At 41.9% G+C, this 22372-nt stretch overlaps 1 protein-coding gene across 2 annotated transcripts in view; it reads right to left on the reverse strand.

Annotated features, from left to right (window-relative positions):
* The window catches only part of PTN (pleiotrophin), a 93250-nt gene extending 74321 nt beyond the window's left edge, over window positions 1–18929 (reverse strand). Inside the window, exon 1 of one of the 2 annotated variants that reach the window (XM_081102235.1) lies at window positions 18593–18929. The gene's annotated coding sequence lies outside the window, so the exon portion shown is untranslated. The remainder of the gene's footprint in view (window positions 1–18592) is intronic. The other variant, XM_081102236.1, reaches the window with a different exon arrangement.
* Window positions 18930–22372: the final 3443 nt, after the last annotated feature.

Consider the following 22372-nt stretch of genomic DNA (forward strand, 5'->3'; position numbering starts at 1 on the left):
CATCATTCTTTCTTCTTGGAATGAAGTCTCCATTCTCAGAGTCTTCTTATTCCACATCTGTATAAAGGTCAATAATATTCAACAGATCTCATACAATTATTCTGAGAATAAAATAAGACATTCTAAAGCAGCGGTTCTCAACCTGTCGGTCGCAACCCCTTTGGAGGTCGAACGACCCTTTCACAGGGGTCGCCTAAGACCACCGGAAAACACAATATAATTACATAGTGTTTTTGTGATTAATCACTATGCTTTAATTATGTTCAATTTGTAACAATGAAATTGGGGGTCACCACAACATGAGGAACTGTATTAAAGGGTCGCAGCATTAGGAAGGTTGAGAACCACTGTTCTAAAGCAATGTGCAAATAAATTTAATACAATGTTAGCTGTTAGTTTAATATAGAAAAACCTAAACAGAGTATATATATATTTTTTTCATATTAACTAGGTCACTTGCAGATAAGAGTCTTACTTATATTACCACAAGCTCATCTTAGTAGAAGCTTACTCATTGGTCAAAGGAACCAAAAGCTGCAAAACCTCCATAAATCATAAAATTTCACCCTCCAGGCCACAAATTCCCTGGACCAGGACTTACAGACTAAACTGTAATCTGGAACACGATTAAATACAATATATTTTGGGCTAAAAGGCTTTCTTAGAAATCCTCTTGTCCTCAGGACATATCTGATTCATGATGGAATTGGAGGTTGGAAACTAAATAATGTTGACTTCCTGAGCTTTCTTTTCTCTTAGCAAAGCTGCAAAACTGATTTTTACAGAAGGAAAATAAAAAATGATCCCTTTACCTCTGCCAAAAGGGAAGAGAGAGTCCCTGTGTCCCAGCAAGGCATGAGAAGGAGGTGCCTACCGGGGACAGCAAAGAAGAAGCCAACCTCACAAAATACCCTCCCGGGACCAGAGCCCTTTCAGCAAAGTACCTAAGAAACACACTCCCCAGCACTTGTTTTTCTCCACATATTTTAATCCATATTTCGTGAGACCTCGCAATCCAGCTTCCACTGTCACTCTGGTATCGAGTTTCCTGAGGAACTACTTTTTCCACTGGCTGCAGAAGTAAGGACTCTCATTTGAGCAAAGAAAAATGAGTTGTTTCGAGGAAAGAGCGGGCATGTCAGTGTGGGACATCAGTGTGCATCCAAAATGCAGTTACTCAAATTACAGAAGGTTCTCAAAGGCCCACTGAACTATTTAGGAAAATGTGGCTTCAACCATTCCATTTGCATGTGCAATGCCAGGACCTGAATGTGGTGTTTTCTTGAAAGCTGAAGCCTCCAAGGTATTATTAAAGTAAGAAGCAAAGTAATAAAAATATTCCCAGAAAATAAATCTGTTAACATGGTCTTACCTCATTCTAGCCAAAGCATGTTGCAAGAGCTCCTGGGGAGGAAGGTACAGTAACGAGCGGGGAATTTGAGTTTTCATGGAAGCCTGGTCACCACTGACCAAATGCTACATATCTGAGGCTCATTCTTATCAAAGGGCCGCCCCAGACATTGAGTTTGCCCACAAAGTCAGAGACACCTGAGAAGCCTGGGTCCAGCCCAGGCTCAGTTCTGAAGAGAATCCTGTCTCTCCACAATTATTCGGGCTTGGAACACTCACCTCTTCCCCCAAATCAGCTCTTTCTCCAAGTTTCTTCTATCAACAGCACTAGTGTGCCCCCAAACTCAGCTTCAACCTCTCATTTTTCACTCACTTTTCATGTACCCAGCTTCCATCCTAATGTACAGACTTCAGATAACTTTTATTTTCCTTCACAGCATCTCCAGAAAGGATTCCTTCTAAGTATCTACTGTCACTAGGCATTTGAAATTTTTCTTTCTTCCTTCCCTCTCTCTCCCTTCCTTCCTTCCTCCCTCCCTTCCTCCCTCCCTCCCTCCCTTCCTTCCTTCCTTCCTTCCTTCCTTCCTTCCTTCCTCCCTCCCTCCCTCCCTCCCTCCCTCCCTCCCTTCCTTCCTTCCTTCCTTCCTTCCTTCCTTCCTTCCTCCCCTCCTTCCTTCTTTCCCTCATGCCCTCATCCCTTTGTTCTTGTGCAAAGTATTGGGCTAAGAACTCCATAGTTAAGTTGGGAAGATAAAGTCATTTAAAATAACCATTTTATGACAAGAATAAAATCAGGATTCACAGCATTGACTCTACCCAGAATTCCTCCTTTCTCCCTTCTATTCTTCAGTCTTTAAACACAAGTCAGCAGACATTTCCTCCTGGAAGCCTTCCCTGAATCAACCCCCAGCTGAATTAGGTGTCTCCTTTCAGGACTTTTAAAAGTGCAAATCTAGATCATTGCCTGGACACTGTACTGATTAGCTTTTTATGTGCCTTCCCCTCAACTAGACTGTGAGAGTTGAAGACAGTGTCTTCATTTCTATATTCCTAATACTTAACATAGAGCCCAGCATATTGTGCTCATTGCATATTTTGAATGAATGGATGAATAAAAATGTTATCAAAGAAAATATCATAGAAAGCTGTGGAACAGAAAAAGAAATGAGTACTCAATTTAACTAGACGAATAAAGACAATTGTTATGGAGGAGATGGTATTTAAGCAAAGCACTGAAGCATCAATAGGAATTCTAGAATTTGAAAAGATTTAGGGTGGTACTCAGAGGCCTAACCTAACTGATTTTCCCCCATTCTGTTACTTTTCTAAAAATAATCTACCAAGTTTTTCTTTCCTTCCTTGCTTCTGGAGAACCTTCAGTGATTTCTTATGATCTAAAATGATACAATTCAAGCAGAGTGTTTACACTTCAAAGGACTTGGTATTATTACCCAACACGTCTTTCTAATCCTAACTTTTTGTCTAATGATAACTTTCATTCTCTGACCACCCACTCTCTGCACAAATCTGGCCCATCTGCTCTCTGACACGCTCCCCCCCTCCCTCCCGCCATCTTGATTTTTATCATCTCCTTGGGGTTCTTTTTTCTCCATCCCTCCCCTGGGGTGCTTCCCCTGCCGTCCCGGCATATATAAACCCACTCTGTCTTTGAAAATCCTACCCCTCTATGCAGTATCCCTTTCAACTCAGACCAGAATGCCTTCTTCTCTAGAACCTGATGGGACCATTGCTTTACTAATTAATCATATGCTACGTTGTATGGTTTTCCAACTATAAGTCCACTTTGTCCCTCTTGTGAGGATCCACATCAGGTGCCCACTGGCAAAGATAATGGTGTGTCTTTTGTCTCAGACAAGTATTCTATTGATTAAAAATTCTCAATAAGTAAAGCACTCCTCTGAGGATATCTGAGGTGTCTAGACACCCTCCTGCCTACACTCCCCCAGCTCTCTTTATAGACACCTTATTATTCTGTGAAGGAAAACCCCTATTCTGTAAAACTACTGTTCGGAATTCTCTGCTATTCTTTAGACGGCCTCTTATTCTGAAAAAGTAACTTTGCTTTCTAGCCTGCTTGAATAGTGGGGGAGATAAACTTAGCTATCTGACCTTGTAGGCCAGAGACTAGATACACCCAATGCCATGCCAGGTGCATTTTTTAATTGGATAGAACTGTATAGTTTTCAAGGCCGCCACCAGCAAGCACACAAAGGGCTGGCTCTTCTATAAAAAGGGAAGTTCTGCTTGTAGCTTTGCTTAGATTTGGATTCATTTCCCTGAGCCCGCTGCGGTGAATAAAGTGTAACTCCAAACTCTCAGAGTGTTGTTTGGTTCTGGTCCGGTTTTTCTGTAACAATTCATCTACCAGTTGATGAATAATCACAATAGACAGAAGATTTCATTGAATAAGAACAAAATTCTATTGTCAGTTTGTCTGTTAGAAATCACTAACTTTGCCTATGTTATAAACACTTCTGACTTCCCTCTTTTTCATAATTGATAGAATTATTGTCATAGTTATTTTTATCTCTTCCATGCAAAGTAATGATGTTTATTCATTGTGTGACTAGCCCTTTAAGAGAGATGCATCCCTTTCACTGTATTTACACTAGATCTTGTGATCCCCGTGCTCCTTCATGCTTTCCAGCCTCCTAGCCTTTGCCCCCTCATCAAACCACATCAATACCAGTCCTGAAACTTAATTGTAAAAGATATCTAGAGGGATGGACGCTCAACACTTCAGTAAAGGAGTGACGTCATCATGCACAACAGGCTGTGGACACCGAGAATCCATTACCTACTCTTTCCCAGCCTCTTCCATCTGTGCCCCACTGCTGGATGCCCAGGCTTGACAGAGAATGCTTTCCAATGGGAATCTGTAGCCGGATTCTTTCCCCCATCTTTTGGTCCCTATTGTGTGTTCAGCTGCACTGGAGCTAGCTGCTAATCAAAGCCAGAGACTATCACATACAAACAAACAGGGCATTGTGGCCTCCCCCAGGGCTAGAGCACAGCAGCCCAACAAACAATTTAGTCAGGTGATAGCAGGCTGGACAAACAGACAGAACATCTCCCAGACACCCTCCTGCCTACACTCCCCCAGCTCCCTTTTAAGCACAGGCTGATTGAAGGACCAGGCCAGGCAAACCGATACTTGAGAGAACAATGGAGAATGAAACAACATACAATAGTATGCAATCGAAGAGCCTCACAATAGGATTTTGTGTGCAAGAGATGGTGTATTGTTGGACAGTGGCTAGGAAAAAGAAGGGGACACTGAACCAAAATATCTTCAACTTCTCACAGGGCCCTTCTCCTGGAATAAGGGGGTGGAGGCAGAAGAGCATCACGCTTAAGAGATTGGTGGTTAGAAATATTAGGACTATAATACCTGTTCTCTCTCACACTAGCCTGCGATCCTGGACAAGTTACTTAACCATTCAGAGACCAAATTTCCTCATTTTTAAACTAAGAATAAAAATTATATTTATTCCATGGGGTTGTTGGGGAGCATTTTACCCATCATTTTTAGCAAGCACTCAATAAATATCAGATATTATTATTAAAGTTCATGAATGATGCTCAGAAAATAAAAAAAGAGGAAATAATAAAAAAGAAAGCAAAGTCTTCAGCTTCTAGAAGTAGCGATGATGAGAGCTGGAGGCTCCTTCCTGGCCCTGGAAGTCCCTAAGAACTTCATCAGAAATGCTGGCAGGTTCTGAACTCTGACTTATCGCCATGTGTCCCCAGGGCACATCAAGGGAAGCTAGGAACGCCAATGGCCAACATGAAGCATGTCTACATACAATAAATAGCAGAAGCCAGGACTCTGGGTGTCTGAACATTGATATGGAAATATCTCTGAGTATAAAGGAGAGAGCAGAAAAGAAAAGCTGAAGATGCCAAAAAAATAAAATTTGTTCATGTCACAACATTTGTCTCGGGCAGCCAGTTAATATTAAATCTTTCCAGGAAAGGAGGAAAGGAAGCTGGGTGGATGAGTGAAAGAGTAGAAACTAGGTAAAAAGTTATCCTAATTCTATGCAAAAACAAACATGAATTGAGCACCTCCTGTGTGCCAGGTACTATTTGGGTAGTGGTAAAGTGGAAGAACTAGAAACAATTAACTAGCAGTAGAGTAGGGACAATGAGGTCCTTAGCAAGATACATGGCCAGTGAAACTAGGAATTAAAATAGCGACTCCCTTTACATAGAAAGGACCCATGATCCAAGATGACTGAACCATTGAAGTATCTTCATTTGGAGACCTCCAAACGGAAATGATAGCTGTCAGATGCTATCTGGAGGAATTTATTATAATATTTGCAAATTTGCTTCAGAAAACACCAGTCAATATTTCCATACTTTGTCCTTTTTAGATGTTCCTAATGTCCCTCAGTTGCACATGGTGCTCCACACTGGGTATTTCCTCATCCTCATTTTAGTAAAATTTATCTGTTGAGCCACTGTCCCATAGTTTCTCTACTCCCTGAGAGAATTTTGTTACTTGCTCCTTAAAGCCTTACTAAATGGTCTACACTTCATTGTCACATTTCTCCCCCTCTCAGTTCAGATGTCCTTGGCCTTTCTGCAGGTCTAAAGGACATTTTGGTCTGGTTATAACACTGTAAGTCATAATAGGTACAAATATATGCACATTCTCCAGGAACAAAGTGTGATTTTGCCTAAATTTCGCCAAGAACAGAGATAAGCAATCCCATGTCATGTTAGATGAGACTGAAATCCATTCCCTTTTGAGGAAAATAGGCTCTGATACTTAGGCTAATCTTCCTCACCAAAGAAACATTAAATCACCGTAAGAAGAGTAGTGACAACACCATGCCCTGTTCTGTACTTGTGGATGGACTTGGATATCAGACAAGGAAGGGGTCAATCTGAGATGGGAAGAAGACAGGGAATAATATTAGTTCTTTAAAATAAAGTAGAACTTGTTAATAGAAACGTACAAACCTAAAGGTTTTCCGATTTAAACAAGATACTTGATGTTATACTTTGCAGCTTGTAAATGGATGTCATGGTAGAAAAGTAACCCAGGAAGCTCACTGGCATTTTATGCATCGAAACCTTGAACCCAGAGAGATGCTGTTGTGCTCCAGCCCTTGAAAAGGAAGTTCTCAGTCTCCTTGATCCCCTTTGCTCATCCTCTTCCTCCGTCAAGGGAGGGGGAGAAATGGATGGAAACAATGAGTTTCAGGGATCTCCTATTCTGTCCAGGAACTCTTCACTGGACAACTGATACTGTTTTGTCTTCAAAGGCTTCCCCTGAGAAGAACAAGACGGAGTCAGGATTGCTTCACACAGCCGACTGACTTCATGTCATTATTATTCCAAGAGGCCTCTAGAGCCCAGGAGATCTGGAAAGCAAACAAGACAAATCCACCCCAGAGAAACCTCCTAACAAACCCCATCAGAGCCACATGCGCCCAAAGGACCCAAAGTTCATTCACAGTGAAGGAAACCTCAATGCTACCTGAGACCATTTACTGTGAGGTCCGAGTTCCCCTCCTCAAGCATAAGGCTTCTGTCAGATTGCTGGATGTTTTTCCTAATGTCTCAGTTCAAGTGCACTACTTTTGTCTTCTTGGTTCTGCTGCCTTTGAAGCTGACCACCCTCATTGGAACCTCTTGCAAGAGAAGATCATCATTGGATGAGACGTTTGAAACCAACAGTCAGCTTGCTTTAAGAAAATGTGGATCTAGTTAGAGAGAAATTGGTAGAAATCCACCTCCACCCACGTATTGCTGCTGAACTGCTTTTGATCTGTTTCTCCAAACCAAATTTCTTTACGACAGCCTTGAAGTGCAATACAAATCCCCATATATCACATAGCAGAGGGCAAGCTCTGTGATCCCCAACCATCAGACTGAAACAGCTATTTAAAAAGGCTCAAAACCAGTTAGGCTCTAATTGGTGGGAATTCCAATACTGGCCTAGATGATAACAGCATTTAACTCTCTTCATGCCCCCTCTACGACTAGGAATGCAGCTGTCAGACCCAGATTTGATCTCACTTTAAACCAGAGCCAATTTGTACACTAGTCATTCCAGATCAAAACAGAGCAAATAAATAACTCCCCAAAGGGTTGCAAGCCCTGGAGGGACATGAATCAAAGAGGTCTGCTGCTCCCATAGTTTGCCCACCTGTCGTGCATTGGGCCCATTCTTCTTAGCTCAGAGCAGCTCAGAGGGTCCCCAGGCTCCTGGGACCTGCTAATGCGGTTGGCTTGGACCTGGGTGGGTTCAGGCAGCTGGGGCTTCCCTGGGGACACTGTTACCCCCTGATAAGCATCTGGAAGGATCCTCAAGGCTAGACTGGAAGATCATGTTTACTCAGCTTGACCTTCAGTTGGCATAAGCGAAGTTCTCCAGGATTATCTGTTCCCATCTAAACACCACAGCCTTTGCTGGGACAAAGATTTTGTTTGTTTGCTTCATGGGATTATGTTTGTTTTCATTTTTCTCTTTCTAACTTTTTTATGAATCCACAATATTAATTTGCTAAACTTTTATTTTAATGACTTAAATTACTCCTGTCAAGCAAAATAAATGGACTTTCCATCTTAAGTGGTCAATTTAATAGAAAAAAAATGTGCAGCTATTAAAAATATAGCATGCATCAATTATAATGTTGACTTTAAAAAGTAGGATATATTATTCAAACAATTATTTTTTTAAGTTACATCAGGAGAACTGTATATCAGAATGTGAATAGTGGTGCCTATTTTGAGCAGGATTATCAGTGAGTTTTTCCTACTTTATAATTTTTTAAATATGTGAATATCTTGTACCATGAATACATACTTTTTAGAATGAGATAAAATAATGTTTATATTTGTGTTTTCTAATAGCAAACATAATCATGAGGAAGGCCTTTTCATTATTATTTACATGACTAAAATTAATCTTTCACAAGTCTGACAGGTAATGAGCTATATCTAAGATTTCTGCATATTGCCAGAGACATTGAATTTAATAGTTAAATGTATATCATAACCAAGGATAAAAGATGGGGGGTGGAGGGAAGGCATTAAAAAAATTTAATAAGCTACCTGCTTTCTTTCCTATAGCAGCTTCAAGCTTCCTCATTTGAACCCCTGGGGCTATATAAAAAAAAAATGTAGTGCACACAGAAGCCACATTTTTTGTGGAAAATATCTTTTGGAGAACTAACTGGATTCTGGTATAAGAGTCTCCAAGGCTGCAGTGCATTTTTTAATTTTAACTTAAGATTCAACTTGTAGCTTACCAAGGACACCCCGTCTGGCCAGCTGGCATACGCCCAGTGGAACCTCTCTCACATTCTGCTCAGAAATGAAGACCACTGCATGTTAAAACCTCAGAGATAATTCTCTGCATTGGGAGCAATAGTCCCATAGCTAGGTTTAGAAAAGGCCCTATTGGAAAGCCATTATGAAAATAGTGTTTTAAAGTTTTGTATGGTCTCCAGTTGTTTAGCTTGAGTAAAGATTTTCCATTACCTGAGTTTGTTACCGAGATAAGTTCTTTACTGATTAAATATGAACTTTGAGACAAAAAGCTCTGGCTCCTTCTCTGGCAGCCCGATGTCCCCCAGGAAGTCACATAGAAAGGTGACAGCTGCTCCACTTCCGTTAGAGTTGGAAGGGGACAATCGAAGGGAGTGAGATGTTTAAACCCTAACTAGATGATACTCTAGCACAGAGAAAACATTGCATTACATCTATTTAATATTACAAATGAAGTTTCCTAAACACTTCTCACTACCTTTTAAGGCAAATTAAGAAGGCAGCATTTAGATCACTTGCACCCTCTCCAGCAAAGGACTCTAGCAGAAGCACTGATAAAGCAGCCTGTGATCACGCCTTGCAAGGGGCCGATCAGAGGACATATGGTCTTATCCAAAACATCCATGGAGACATCTGGCCCACGCCACAAGGTCCTCGGTATTTGGTCCTTGACATGTGCCATTACCAGCTAGACTACCAAGGCAAGAAGGATTGTTACTGGCAATACAGCCACTACACAATTTTTTATTGGACCGCTAAAACATGATAGTACTTATTAGATATTAATACTGTCGGTAAATATTATGGGCTAGTTGAGCTTAGGGATGTTTTCTAAGAGTGTACATTCTGGACAAGACCAAATATCAAGAAGCATTTGGAGTGGACCAAATGTCTATGCAGATGTATTGGACAAAACCCAAAGTCCTACAAGGAAGGTGACTCTTACTCTTTTTTTTTCTTTTTTTTAAAATATATTTTATTGATTTTCCACAGAGAAGGAGGGAGAGGGATAGAGAGTTAGAAACATCGATGAGAGAGATCGATCAGCTGCCTCCTGCACGCCCCCCAGTGGGGATGTGCCCGCAAACAAGGTACATGCCCTTGATCGGAATCGAACCTGGGACCCTTCAGTCCGCAGGCCGACGCTCTATCCACTGAGCCAAACCGGTTGGGCCACTCTTACTCTTAAGGTGCTTCAGTTGAGTCAACAGCAATTCAGATGGTGATTGCAAATTTATTTTACAAAATAATCAAACATTGTAAAACTTTTCAGACATGAAGATATAGGCGTGAGCATCTTTTGCATATAGCAAGAAGTGTTACTGTCCATAACCCTCACTGTTTTTATTAAGCTATGGATTTTGTGATTGGGGAGTTCTGATCTCTCTTTCATTCTCTCAAGTTTGTTGGGCTGAATATCAGCAGCTGGTTATTCAAAGTTGGGTCCCCAGGCCAGCAGCACTATCATCAGGAACTTGTTAGAAATTCAGACTCTTGCCCTGGCCAGTGTGGCTCAATTGGTTGGGCACTGTCTCGTGCATTGCATGGTTGCTGGTTCTATTTCAGGTCAGGGCACATGCTCAGGTTTCAGGCTCAATCCCTGGTAGGGAGCAGTGCAGGAGGCAGCTGGTCAATGTTTCACTCTCACATCAATGTTTCTCTCTCTCTCCCTTTCCCTTCCTCTTTTTCTAAAAATCAATAAAAAAATGTTTTTTAAAGAAAAGAAATGCAGACTCTTAAAAATCTACAGGAGACATAGTGAATCAGAATCTGCATGTTAGCAAGATCTCCAGGTGACTGATAGGCACATCAAGGTGTGAGAATCACAACTATAGTATAAACAAGGTGCTGCTAATCCTCTGTAAAGACCTAAATTTAGTGAAAACACCAATTGAAAATACCGACTCTTAGGAAGAACTATAATATATTACTTTGTGAAAGATCCTTTTTAGGATTGTCTAGTCACTTCTTTTTTCATTATGACTCAGATTTCCTTTTCTTCACACCTGTCACACATCTTTCCTCCTACGCAAACTTACCTTCCAGCATCTCAGGCAATCTCTGGGTGTCCTGAGAAAATGACAATGACAAGCAGCAGAATTGGGGAAAGAGAAAGATAGAACGGGCCCACCGACTTTATTAATAATAACCACATTTAGTATAACAGGTTATAGTTTATAATCATAGCATTTTCACAATTTACCTTTAACACCAACCTGTGAGGTAGGCAAAGCAGGTGATATCATCAGCATCATCTCCATCTTACAGCTGACAATCCTGACGTTCTGAATCTAGAAGATTCAGTGACATACTCTGCATCCCACACCAAACAAAAGTCAGAACTATGATGGAATAACTGCTTGTTCCTGCATCCAAACTTGACCCTTAGTTTGTTAGAGAACCAACTGGGCACAAGAAACAAAGGCAGTGGGGGAGGGAGAGCGAGGTGGACTATCATCAGGTGCTTTGTCACCATTATCACCCTCATCAAACACTCTCCAGCAATCAGACTCTGGAATCAGTATTTCACATTCATTTCTAAATTAATATTCATGTCAATCCCAGAAGGTAAGTACTAGTGACCTCATTTGAGAGATAAGAAACTTGAAGAAAGACTACACTATTTGCTGATGGTCACACAGGTAGTAAGAAGTGTAGCTGTAGCTTTTACCTTGATTTCTTTGACCTGGAAGTTCACATATTTGCTTGTTTGGGTTAAAGTTTCCAATGCATCACTTGTGTCCTGATGTCACATGTCAGTTCCCTTGATTCCACCACTCAACTCAGAACCTCTGGGGATGGGCTCTAGCCATCTGGATGCTAAGACATGACGCTGGTTATTCTGATAAACACTGAAGATAGGAACCACTAGGTTATTTGGGCTCTTACTTTACAAACATAGGATTTTAGTTTTGATGTGAGAGGCAACTGGAACATAAAATTACTTAGCCAAAGAAAGAGATGGCAGTATATCATAGAGGAGAAAAATATACCCAATCTAACAAATTTAAGGCCTTTGTTTCAATGGCATTTAATGGACTCATCTTAACCTTTCTAAGCTTATGTGTCCCTATCAATTTTTTAAAAATCTTGCTCAGCCTACCTAAATAGAATTGTTGCAAACATGTAATGAGAAAATAAATGTGAAACGTTCTGAAAAGCAAATGCTTTTAAAAAAATATTTTATTGATTTTTTACAGAAAGGAAGGAAGAGGGATAGAGAGTTAGGGATGAGAGAGAAACATCGATCAGCTGCCTCCTGCACACCGCCTACTGGGGATGTGCCCGCAACCAAGGTACATGCTCTTGACAGGAATCAAACCTGGGACCCATGAGTCCGCAGGCCGATGCTCTGTCCACTGAGCCAAACCAGTTATGGCAGCAAATGCTTTTTAAAAAAATATGTTTTTATTGATTTCAGAGAGAAGAAGGAAGAGGGAGAAAGAGATAAAAACATCAATGATTAGAGAGAATCATTGATTGACTGCCTCCTGCATGCCCCTTACTGGGGATTGAGCCCTGACTGGGTGTCTAACCATGATCTCCTGGTTCATGGATCGATGATCAACCACCAAGCAACACCAGTCAGGCTGAAAAGCAAATGTTTTATAGCCACATTGGAGCTATGATGAAAATGCATCAAGTGATCAGTCTAGCAAGTTTTGAATTATATGGGTTTGCTAAAGAGGTAGGTCAGATTTCTCTTTCCAAATTGGAAATAGCATGAGTCAGAGACCACACAGGTTTGGAGCCTTTAAGGTAAAGGAGATGGAATATGATTAGGAAGACACTCCGGAGAACTGGCAGGTATGTCTGGTCTTTGGAATGAAGGAGACGAAGAAAAGAGAGCTGGACAGGTTTCTTCTAGATGTGTGAGACTGCAAATGGGGGTACTCATGTTCAAACAGGAAACTGGCACCAGGTGATGTTTAGGAAGATTAGGTATGAAGACAGTCAAGTTCATTAGGGGAAGAGAGGCAAAAAAAAAAAAAATTGTATTCGGAGACATTTACCTATTTTTTCACTCAAATGCCAGGCATTTGGATGGTATTTCAAGGGTCCTATACTAGATATTCTAGGGTTCTTGAGATGAACCTGCCTTCAAGGGGTGCACAGTGTGGGTGGGGCAGAGCCAGTGGTAAGGGTGAGTAAAAGGTGTGTTCATCCAATGTCAACACTGCTGGGAAAGCAGGAGCTGGAGTCACTGGACGGGTGAGTAGAAGGTGGTAATAGGAGGGGAGAATTAGAGCGCCACCTAGAGGGAGGATTTGCTGGGAAAACCTTCCCTGGGCGTCTTCCATCTCCAGCTCCTTTACAGTTTCATCCAAATTCCACAGCGCTGGTTGGAGGACTTGTGTTCTTTTCCTCTGTGTCTATATTTTCACTGAAGAGCAGTCATCTCATGTCTGGTATAATTTTCCTGAAAAGAATATCTAGAGCGAAGTGTCATGCCTTTAAAATTATGTTTATTCGAAATAACTCAGACTGAATTCTTAAGATGTCACTTGCAATAATTTTTTTTCTGCTCTATTATGCGGCAACTGTGAAATAAAAACATGAAGGACTGGAGAGTTCAACTGCTCATCCAGAATAAATGACATGAAAGCAACAAAAAGACAGTGATGCTTTGGAAATAAATAACATCACCATTTCCATTTGGTCATTTGAGAGTTACTTTCCTTTTTCTCATAAAAATGTTTGTTTTTTTTAATGTCTTTGTCACTGGAACTGCTTAGGATAAAAATCTTGTGTGTACATACTTTACTATAACTTTTCTCCATTTGTGTTTTAATCTTATTATTCACACGTATATTGAGAGACAGCAAGTGCTTAAAGGCATATTGATTTATCTTCCTATGCCCTGCCACACAACCTGGCATATAATCGGGCAGTCAATACCTGTAGGTGTTGTTAGGGCTAAGAATAAAATAACAAGAGATCTTTTATTGCAATCTCCTTCCCCAAATAGGACTGTGCTCAAAGCGTTCCCTTCAGTATTCATTCAAAAAATAATGAAAAATGTGAGACCCAAAACTAATAAGAGAATGGCAAGATCTGGAAACTCAAAGAGGAGTCCTGATCAACAATGAAGCATTGGGGGAGGGGGGGGGGCGGCAGGGGCGGGGGGCGGGGGGGAAGGAAGGGGAAAGGAAGGGGGAGAGAGAGGGAGAAAACAAAAATATTTGGAAATAAATGTCCATATTTGGAAGTTGAAGTGGTGGGAAAGGAAAAAGTAAAGATGAGAGGAATGGCCAACAAAGTTGGGAAAAAACTAAGATAAAAATAATATGTCAAGGAGGTTAAGAAGGCACATTAGCAGCCAATGGGCTATATGACAAGGAAAAGAAAGAAATGCAAAAAGCCAATGGTTTGGTAAAATGTATGTGACTTTTAAAGTGTTTCTTTCAGAGGTGGGTAGGGGTGTGATGGATTTTCTTTGTTTGAGATGTCTTTTAAATAAATTTCCAATAAAGGATTTCACAAGTTAGCACCATTTGCCAAACACAAAGTGTTTAGAATTGTAAAACTGTGAGCCCTAGAGAAAAGAAACTGGGACTTAAGTATTTCCTAAATATACCACATGCCCAACACAGTATAAGACATCCTGCACCTATGTAATAAATACTGTTTATTATTAAACTGGTCTACCACTGTAGCAAGAAACATTGTATGGTTGAGGTAAGACCTGGGGGAATGTAATGGGGGTGAGCAATTCTGGTTCCACCCCTTCGCTGCAGTTGAGAAGCAGAGAAGAGAATACAGTCAATATTTATTATAGTGTTGAAAGTACAAGCTGATCTTAGCCAGGGTGTGCGTCAATACAGACAAAAATCTATGGAGTCAAGGTTCAACCTTGATTTCATTCTAGCGAGCAAGTTTCAACCTTCCATGCATTCTAAGATATGGGCAACCACCCCTGATGTGTACATAAACAGAGATATGCCATCATGGGAAAGGAAGTAGGCAAGTCAATGTGGGACTTGTTGGATGGGAAATAATGGCAACTGGATCAGAAAAAGGAGAAATGAGAGCCAGGAGCGGGGTAACAGGTAAGCATAAGAGTTGGAAGAAGTGAGAACAACATGTTGAGATCCATACAGCGTGCCTTTTGTGTTTTAAAATGATGTTTTGGGTTTCACTAAATGCAATTCTTAGAATTAAGAGCTCAAGTGTCAGTTGCTATGACTCACTTCTTCAAGACCAAAATACAGGGGGATTTTTTTTTACTAAGTATGAAATATAAGAATCTAAGGATTCTGCTTTTAAGAAACTCATTATGATGATCTTTTTCTATGTGAAATGCCACTTTATCTAAACCCACTGTGAAGAAATGGCTCCAAAATAAAGCCCAGTAGAAGAAATGAAGTTTTATTTCTCATACAATTCAAGCAAGCCCTTGCCTACCCTTAAGAAATAGGGATTTGTGGTGAATGTGATCTCCATAATCAGTCCATAATATTATCATAATTACAGTGCCTTCTGATAATGTTACATTATAGCTGCCCTTTGAAACCACAAAAATTTCAACTTCTCATTTACCAAATGCTAAAATAGGGAGGAACAAAAGGCTTGTTATATTTGACAATCTAGAAAGATCGTATGACACCTGGAAAGCTATGCCACATCCAAGCCTGGCATGAAACGTGTGGAAAAACGACCTCATGGATGGAAACTAGAATTGGCCAGAGACATCAGAAATGGAGAACAACTTTCCAAAAGGAGGCCATGGCCCAAATTCTACTGCAGCCAGTTGACTGGATTTTTTTCCAGCTCAGAAAGAGAGGGGCCATATCAGAATATTATTCTCCCCCAGGGCAATGGCATGGCCTTGTGCCAAGAGCAGGCAGAATTCTCCTGACTGTTCATTAGAACAGCAGCCAGGGGAGACTCAGCATCCGAGCGACGATGACAGAGAGCCCTGACTTTGCTGATGCTCCAGAGAGGACCACATCCTGAAGTGGATGGGGGTGCACTCGGCACCTGCTGAACCATGTTAGCTCACTGGGTGGTCTCAGTTTTGACATTACCTTCAGGCGAGAAGTCAGGAACAAGTCTCTCCATCACGATGTTATCATATAAAAAAGCATAAGTGTTGGGAGAACTGGATTTTATATTCTGAATTCTGACTTCTGGCCCTCAATCTACAGTTGCCTTACTACAGGCACCATTTTGAATAAGCCAAGGAAACTCAGTCTCCAGAGACAATTTTTGAAGAGTAGCAAAAACACCACATGGCGAATAGGACTATGTTCTGAATGCATGAGATCCATTTAAATGAAAAGGCAAGATTCATTTAAATGAGATTTATTCAAAGAGAAAAAAAAACACCATTGAAACTTAAAATATTTAATTTCTAAAACTGATTTTATTGATAAGAGCAATTAAACTATTTGGGGGCCTTATTTCTCTCGGGTTATTGCCAATAATCAGGTTTTGTGAAAATGCAAACCAGGCCATTGACTTTACTAGAGTTAAAAAAAAAAAGGGGGGGGCCCATTATGCTAAGCGAAATAAGCCAGTCAGAGAAAGACAAGCATCACATGGTCTCTCACATATGTGGAATCTAACGAACAAAATAAACTGATGAACAAAATACATCCAGAGACACAGAAGCATGGAACAGACTGTGGAATCTCAGGGGGAAGGCAGGGGAGGGTGGGTGGGTGGGAAGAGATCAACCAAAGAACTTGTATGCATATGTGCATAACCCATGGACACAGACAATAAAGTGGTGATGGCCTGGGATGGGAGGTGAGGTGGGGGGGCTAGAAGAGGTCTATGGGGGAAGAAAGGGGTCATATGTTAATACCTTCAACAATAAAGATTTTTTTAAAAAGCCCATTAAATAAAAATGTGAAAACTGCAACATAGTGCTCTTTATAAAGACCAAATAAGGTACATGGAAACTTTCAATAAATGAGTAAATATATTATTCCAAATATCATGGAAAGAGGTCTGGGGAATTATAGTTATACATTATTATATAATACATGTTATACTATATATACTATTAAATATGTTATTTTTTATTCTGTATAACACCTCATTTAAAAGGTAGGTAATAAAAAGTTATTTATTAACAGCAGTTTCATTTCTCTCACAGCTGTAACTTTGAAAATATAATGTGACTGTGTCCACAAGTGAACGGCTAGAGTACAGCGCCTCGTGAGATATATATGACTTCAGGTTGGCAGTCCTTACAGAGGAGTTTCACTAAGTGAGGAGAAAAATGTTCTAAAGGGAACTGGGACCAGCAGGTGAGCAAAGATCACTTTCTAAAGTTTTAAAATGCAATTAGAGAACTCAAAGCACCCCTTTCTTAAAGCATGGAATAAAGACATTCGTTTATTTTTAAATAAAGTAATTAAAAAATCTCATCCTCCACTTTAAATGAAAAAGGACAAATATCACCACTCTGAAATAACTCATTTCCCAAAAAGGAGGAAAGAGAGAACATCCACTCCACTTCCCATTTGAATGTAACTGGATTAAAAACGTGTGTGTGTGTTTTTTAATGTTTTGGTCTTTAAAATGCATAATTTACTGAAAAGGAAGCATAATGGAGCTGGAAAACACAAGCTCGATTTTCTGTGCTGGGAGACACTCCCATTACTTTGTGGTATTTCCACATATCAATTCATCCCCAGATGACCAAGGAGCTCAAAGGGGCTCCACTGCTGCATCAATTCCACATTTGCCTGGGGTCATGGAGTTGCTTCAGGATGTTATTAGTTCAAAAGCTCTTCTTGGTAGTTCCTGAATCTCCTCCCAGGCCCTTCCCTCTCTCTCTCTCTCTCTCTCTCACACACACACACACACACACACACACACACACACACACGGAGGTTAAGAAGGCACATTAGCAGCCAATGGGCTGTTGCACAGAGGTGCACACAACATGCCTACTAAGATAAAAGATTCTCAAAGCCCGGGGCTTTGCTGTCCCTCGCATGGCCATTCTCCCTTCTCACCATCATTCCTCCCCCAACAGGCCACTCCTTTTTTTTTTTTTTTCCAATATGTTCCCAAATTTGCAAAGCTGTGTTAACAGAGATATGTGTAAGTTAACAATAGAGTGTAGATGAACTCAGGGTGTGTTCCTGAGTTTGTATGTCTGTGTGTTAAGGACAAAGGGGTGTGTGTGTGTGTGTGTGTGTGTGTGTGTGTGTGTGTGTAGTGTTTTGTTTGGTGTGTAAAGTAGAGAAGGAGAGACATACGTTCATCGCTTTCAATTACTTTGTTAACTTATTAGAAACATCAGCTCTGAAACTGAGAATCTGACACATTGGCAATAAATAAAACCTAGTATTCCAACGAGAGACGGGGTGAAAGGTGTGTCTTTTAAACTTTGCACTTAACCCTTTCCAGAACGATCCCCTGCGTGGCGGGCAGGAGGAGGAGTGCTGGATGCTGTGAGAGATGCTGGGTGCAGCGGGCACTGGGAGGAACCAGCCCCCGCGAGGGATCGAGAAATGCCCGCCGAGAGTCAGCAGCAGCGGGCGAGCCGGGGCGCCCCGAGAAGGATGGGGAGGAGGCTGCTTGCTCAGGTGCCTCACTTTCTCTGCCCTCCGCAGCCGCAGACACACCTACAGGCAGGTTTACAAGAGCAGAGCCCCGGCCATGTCCTCCCACTGGAGGCAGGAGCGGTCCGAATGCAGGCGTGACATCGAGAAGCTGCTCGCCTTCCACTCATCTCGGGGGCCCCCTGACTCTCCTGACCCGACGCCCCCCAAATACGCATCAGTTTGCCTCTGGAGCAAATCCATTTAGAAAGCGCTCCCCCACCCCCACCCCGACCCCCGACCCCGAAAGCCACCGAGGCAGCCTCTCTCCCACTCTTTCCTCCATCAGCTGCAGGCGCCCCGGGAAGTGGCCGAAGGCGCAGGAAACTCGATGGAGACACCTGGGAGAATGGCGCGCCCCCTTCACTTACTTTGAGTTGTGAACGCTGCCTGCGCTCGGCTGCCTTTGTTGAGAGGGGCGAGGCTGGCTGCTCGCGGTCCAGGTACCCGGTGGCTGCTGCGGGCGGCGCGGGCTGCTCCCTCCCTGCTGGCGGGGACGGGCTCGCGGGGCTCTTTCTCCCCCTGCCTTCACCTCGGGCTTCCTCGGCTCAGCGGCTGCCTTGGCGGGATTTTCGGACTGGAAGGCGGGGAACCTGATCCTGCCTTGGACTCGATTCCGCCCCGAAGGGAGGGGACGGAAGGGAAGTGGAGGGTGGGGGAGCTGCGCGCGGGCAGGGAGGACGCCGGCCGGCGAGGGAGGGAGCGCTCTTCCCCGGGCGAGCTGATTGGGAAGCTTATTAAAAGCGGAATTCTCGGGGCGCGGGGGGGGGGGGGGGGCAGGCCCGCCCCGCGGGAGCTCGCACACCCATTTGAACCCGGAGGCCAGAGGTGGAGCAGGGCTGTGTTTTAACAGAGAGACCCACACAGTGTTTCTTTTCCCAACTTTCCCCACGACCTGTTAGTTCATCAAGAAGGACATCTTAAATGGAGCATCCATCGCAGTTTAGGTTACAGTTTGGGCCCCAGTTTTTGTTTTTTTTTATAATGATATTCAGAATGAAAAAGCACAGTCTTCAAAACCAGCCTCTCCATCCTCCCCTACTCGCCCCCCCCCCTCGCCCCGCGCACCCCCCCCCCCGAACCCCCCAAGGCCCTGCCTACACACAGCGCTGGTTAACTTCACGGTCAGGCATACCACCTGTGCTTCTTAAAATGTGCCAGTGCTTTTTTGCGCTTGTCACCAAGAGTGACAGATGTCTGAGAGTTCCCAATTAAATGTCATTTTTTCTTTAGGGGCTCTTTCCTTTTTTGGCTTCCTTGGCGCCTTTAGTGGCCTGTTTAGCGACATGTCTTTGACACCCAAGAATTTAGGGGATTAATCAATGTAGGTAACACTCAGAGGCTGGGCTTCATGGGTTTCTGGAATTTCCATTTTGTTCAAATGAAAGATGCTAAGGTAATATCTCTAAGACTGTTTGAGTAACACAGATGGATATTTATGATTTAGATGAGATCAAAATATCGTGTAAAATGATCACGTATAAAAACAAGTTTACCCCAGACCTTCTAAAAACTTCATGTTGAGATGCTCCGCCACTTCAGTTCTTTCTTGTTCATCATCTTGCTCCATTTACTCTCTTTCAGCGTATCATTTGATGGTGTCCACCCCAAAGTGACTGCAGAATATACTTCCAGTTCCCAAAGATCCAAGGTTACATTCCTTCGATTCAACTTGAAAAATATCTATTAAGTGCCTTCTGTAATTCTTAAAATTTACATTTACTTGGAACTATACTTAAATCCAAAACACAGAAATTGATTTGTAGCAAGTACTTCTTAGGGACTCTGGACTCTTATATTGACTGCAATGGTAGACAAATGGCTCTGAGGAGGTGCCAGGTGGGGACAAAGGCCTGTCTCTACAAGTAGGGCTTTAAGTCAGTCAATCAATCTTTGTTGTTTTGTTTTATTTTTCAAAAGAAATTGACTTACACACCTCCTGTCTACCCCCATAACTAAACTCTCCATACACATGCCGCATACCATCCTCGAATGAAATAAATGAATAAGGAACAAACATCCTCAAATGAAATAAATGAATAAGAAACTAAGTTCTACACACAGACTTCAGGTTGCCTGTTTCTCTTTTGTAATTTTATTTATCCAATGAAGCAAAGTAATGTTTGTTTTCATCTGATCGTACTTGTATAAATTGTGTAGGAATGCACATTATCATTTTTTTAATTATTTTTCCCAGGCTCTTTACTGAGACTTCCCAATATTTACTATCAGTCCATAGAGATAAAGGTTAAAGGAAGTTAAACAAAGGGTTATCCATTCTCTATTTCTTCCTAAACTTAAAATGTCTACAAATGTGACATGTTGCTACTAGTTATTATGGTGCTTATCTATCAGGTCGATAAAGTAAGCATGAGATTCCCATGACTTCCACTCCATTACATGTGCTATCAAAAATATAACCATTGCCCAGCTGGGCTCAGTGATTGAACATCGACCCAGGAACCCAAGAGGTTACCAGTTCGATCCTCCATCAGGGCATATGCCCTGGTTGCAGACTCCTTCCCCAGTGGGGGCTATGCAGGAGGCAGCTAATCAATGATTCTCTCCCATCATTGATGTTTCTCTCTCTTTCCCTCTCCCCCTCCTGGCATCTAGTGGATAGAGGCCAGGGATGCCATTAAACATCCTAAATGTAAAGGATAGGTCCTCTCCTCCTCCCCCAACAAAAAAACACAAATAATTACTTGGCCTGAAATGTTAATAGAGTTGAGATTGTCAAGCCCTGAATAGCATTATTAACCATTGCATTTTAAAAAATATAAAGGAAGGTTAAAGAGAGATTTGTGTGGGTTTTTTTTTTTAAGAAATCAAAATCTATGAGGTTGAAATTAGTCATAATTTACCTCAACCCAGCTTGCACACCAAAGTTTAAGTAGAAGATGTTTTCTAATGCACTCTGAAAAGTTCAACTTCAAATCCAAACTTCACCCTAAGGCATAGTCATGGGTCTGTTGATTTAAGATTCCAAGTAATTTCATTCATTTAGCCAACATTCACTGAGCACTTAAGCTTTTGAGTGACTGGATTTAGATGAGATAAAAGCCTGTGTAGCTCAGTCGGTTGAGTATTGTCCCATGCACCCCAAAGTCGCCAGTTCTTCCCAGTCAACGCCCATGCCAGGGTTGGGCTCAATTCCCAGTAGGGGGCATGCAGGGGGCAGCTGATCTATGTTTCTGTTTCTCCTTCTCCTTTCCAATCTCTCTCTAAAAAAATCTAACAAGATCAATAAAAGCATATTTTTAAAGTAAAGAGAGTTCAGGGAGCTGGCTAAGTAAATATTTGGGAAAATAATCTGCAGACAAAGGGATCCACAAAAGCAAAGGCCCTGTGGGCAGACCTTGCCCACGTGTTAGAAGACCAGCCAGGAGTCACTGTGACAGGAACTCAGTGCGTGGAGATAGGCGTCCAGGCCAGGGAAGTAACAGGCCAGATCCTGCATGGCCTTTGCTCTCTGTAAGGAATTCCACTTTTATTCTGAGGTGGGAAGACATTGAGAGTGTCAGAACCTGACTCTGGCTTAATAGGATCTGTCTGCTGTGTTGACTAGACCACAGGAGGACAAAAGTAGAAACAGAGATTTTAGTTAGGAGGCTGCAGTAATCCACGGTCCAAACTTCTTCCCCTTGTCCCTGTTTCTTGTGAAGAATAATTAATTCCCAACTTCCCTTTCACACTTTCTCTGCCCCCAAAAGCTCCTCTCAGTGGTTTCTTGGCTTAGGCTCAGCTCGCTTTCTCTGCCAGGTCCCGGCCTCTCTGGGTGTAATTAATGAGCCCCCGGAATGAGTGCTACCAGGCTAAAATATATCTAATGCTAGATCTTTTGAAAGCATAGAAATTATAACATGTCCTGAAGGTGTTTTGGAAATGAGGTCGCTGATTTTGCAGTGACAAATATAAGGAGACATGTGATCAGCATGAAATTTTAAAATGTGATGGAAAATTTGTCAGCATGTCCCTTGGATTGTCTGTCCACTTGGCAGGATGTTTAGGTTCTTGATTATCATTTCCACTTCCTCAATACTGCTGGAATGCAAAAGGACAATTTATCCAACTCACACAGTTTGATGGAAGTTCCATTACCACGTTTCTCTTCCTATCTCTTAAATAGTTCAAAAGTAATTTTTTTTTTT

Source organism: Myotis nattereri (genome assembly GCF_964212035.1).
Source record: "Myotis nattereri genome assembly, chromosome: 11".
In the NCBI taxonomy this organism is placed as follows: Eukaryota; Metazoa; Chordata; class Mammalia; order Chiroptera; family Vespertilionidae; genus Myotis; species Myotis nattereri.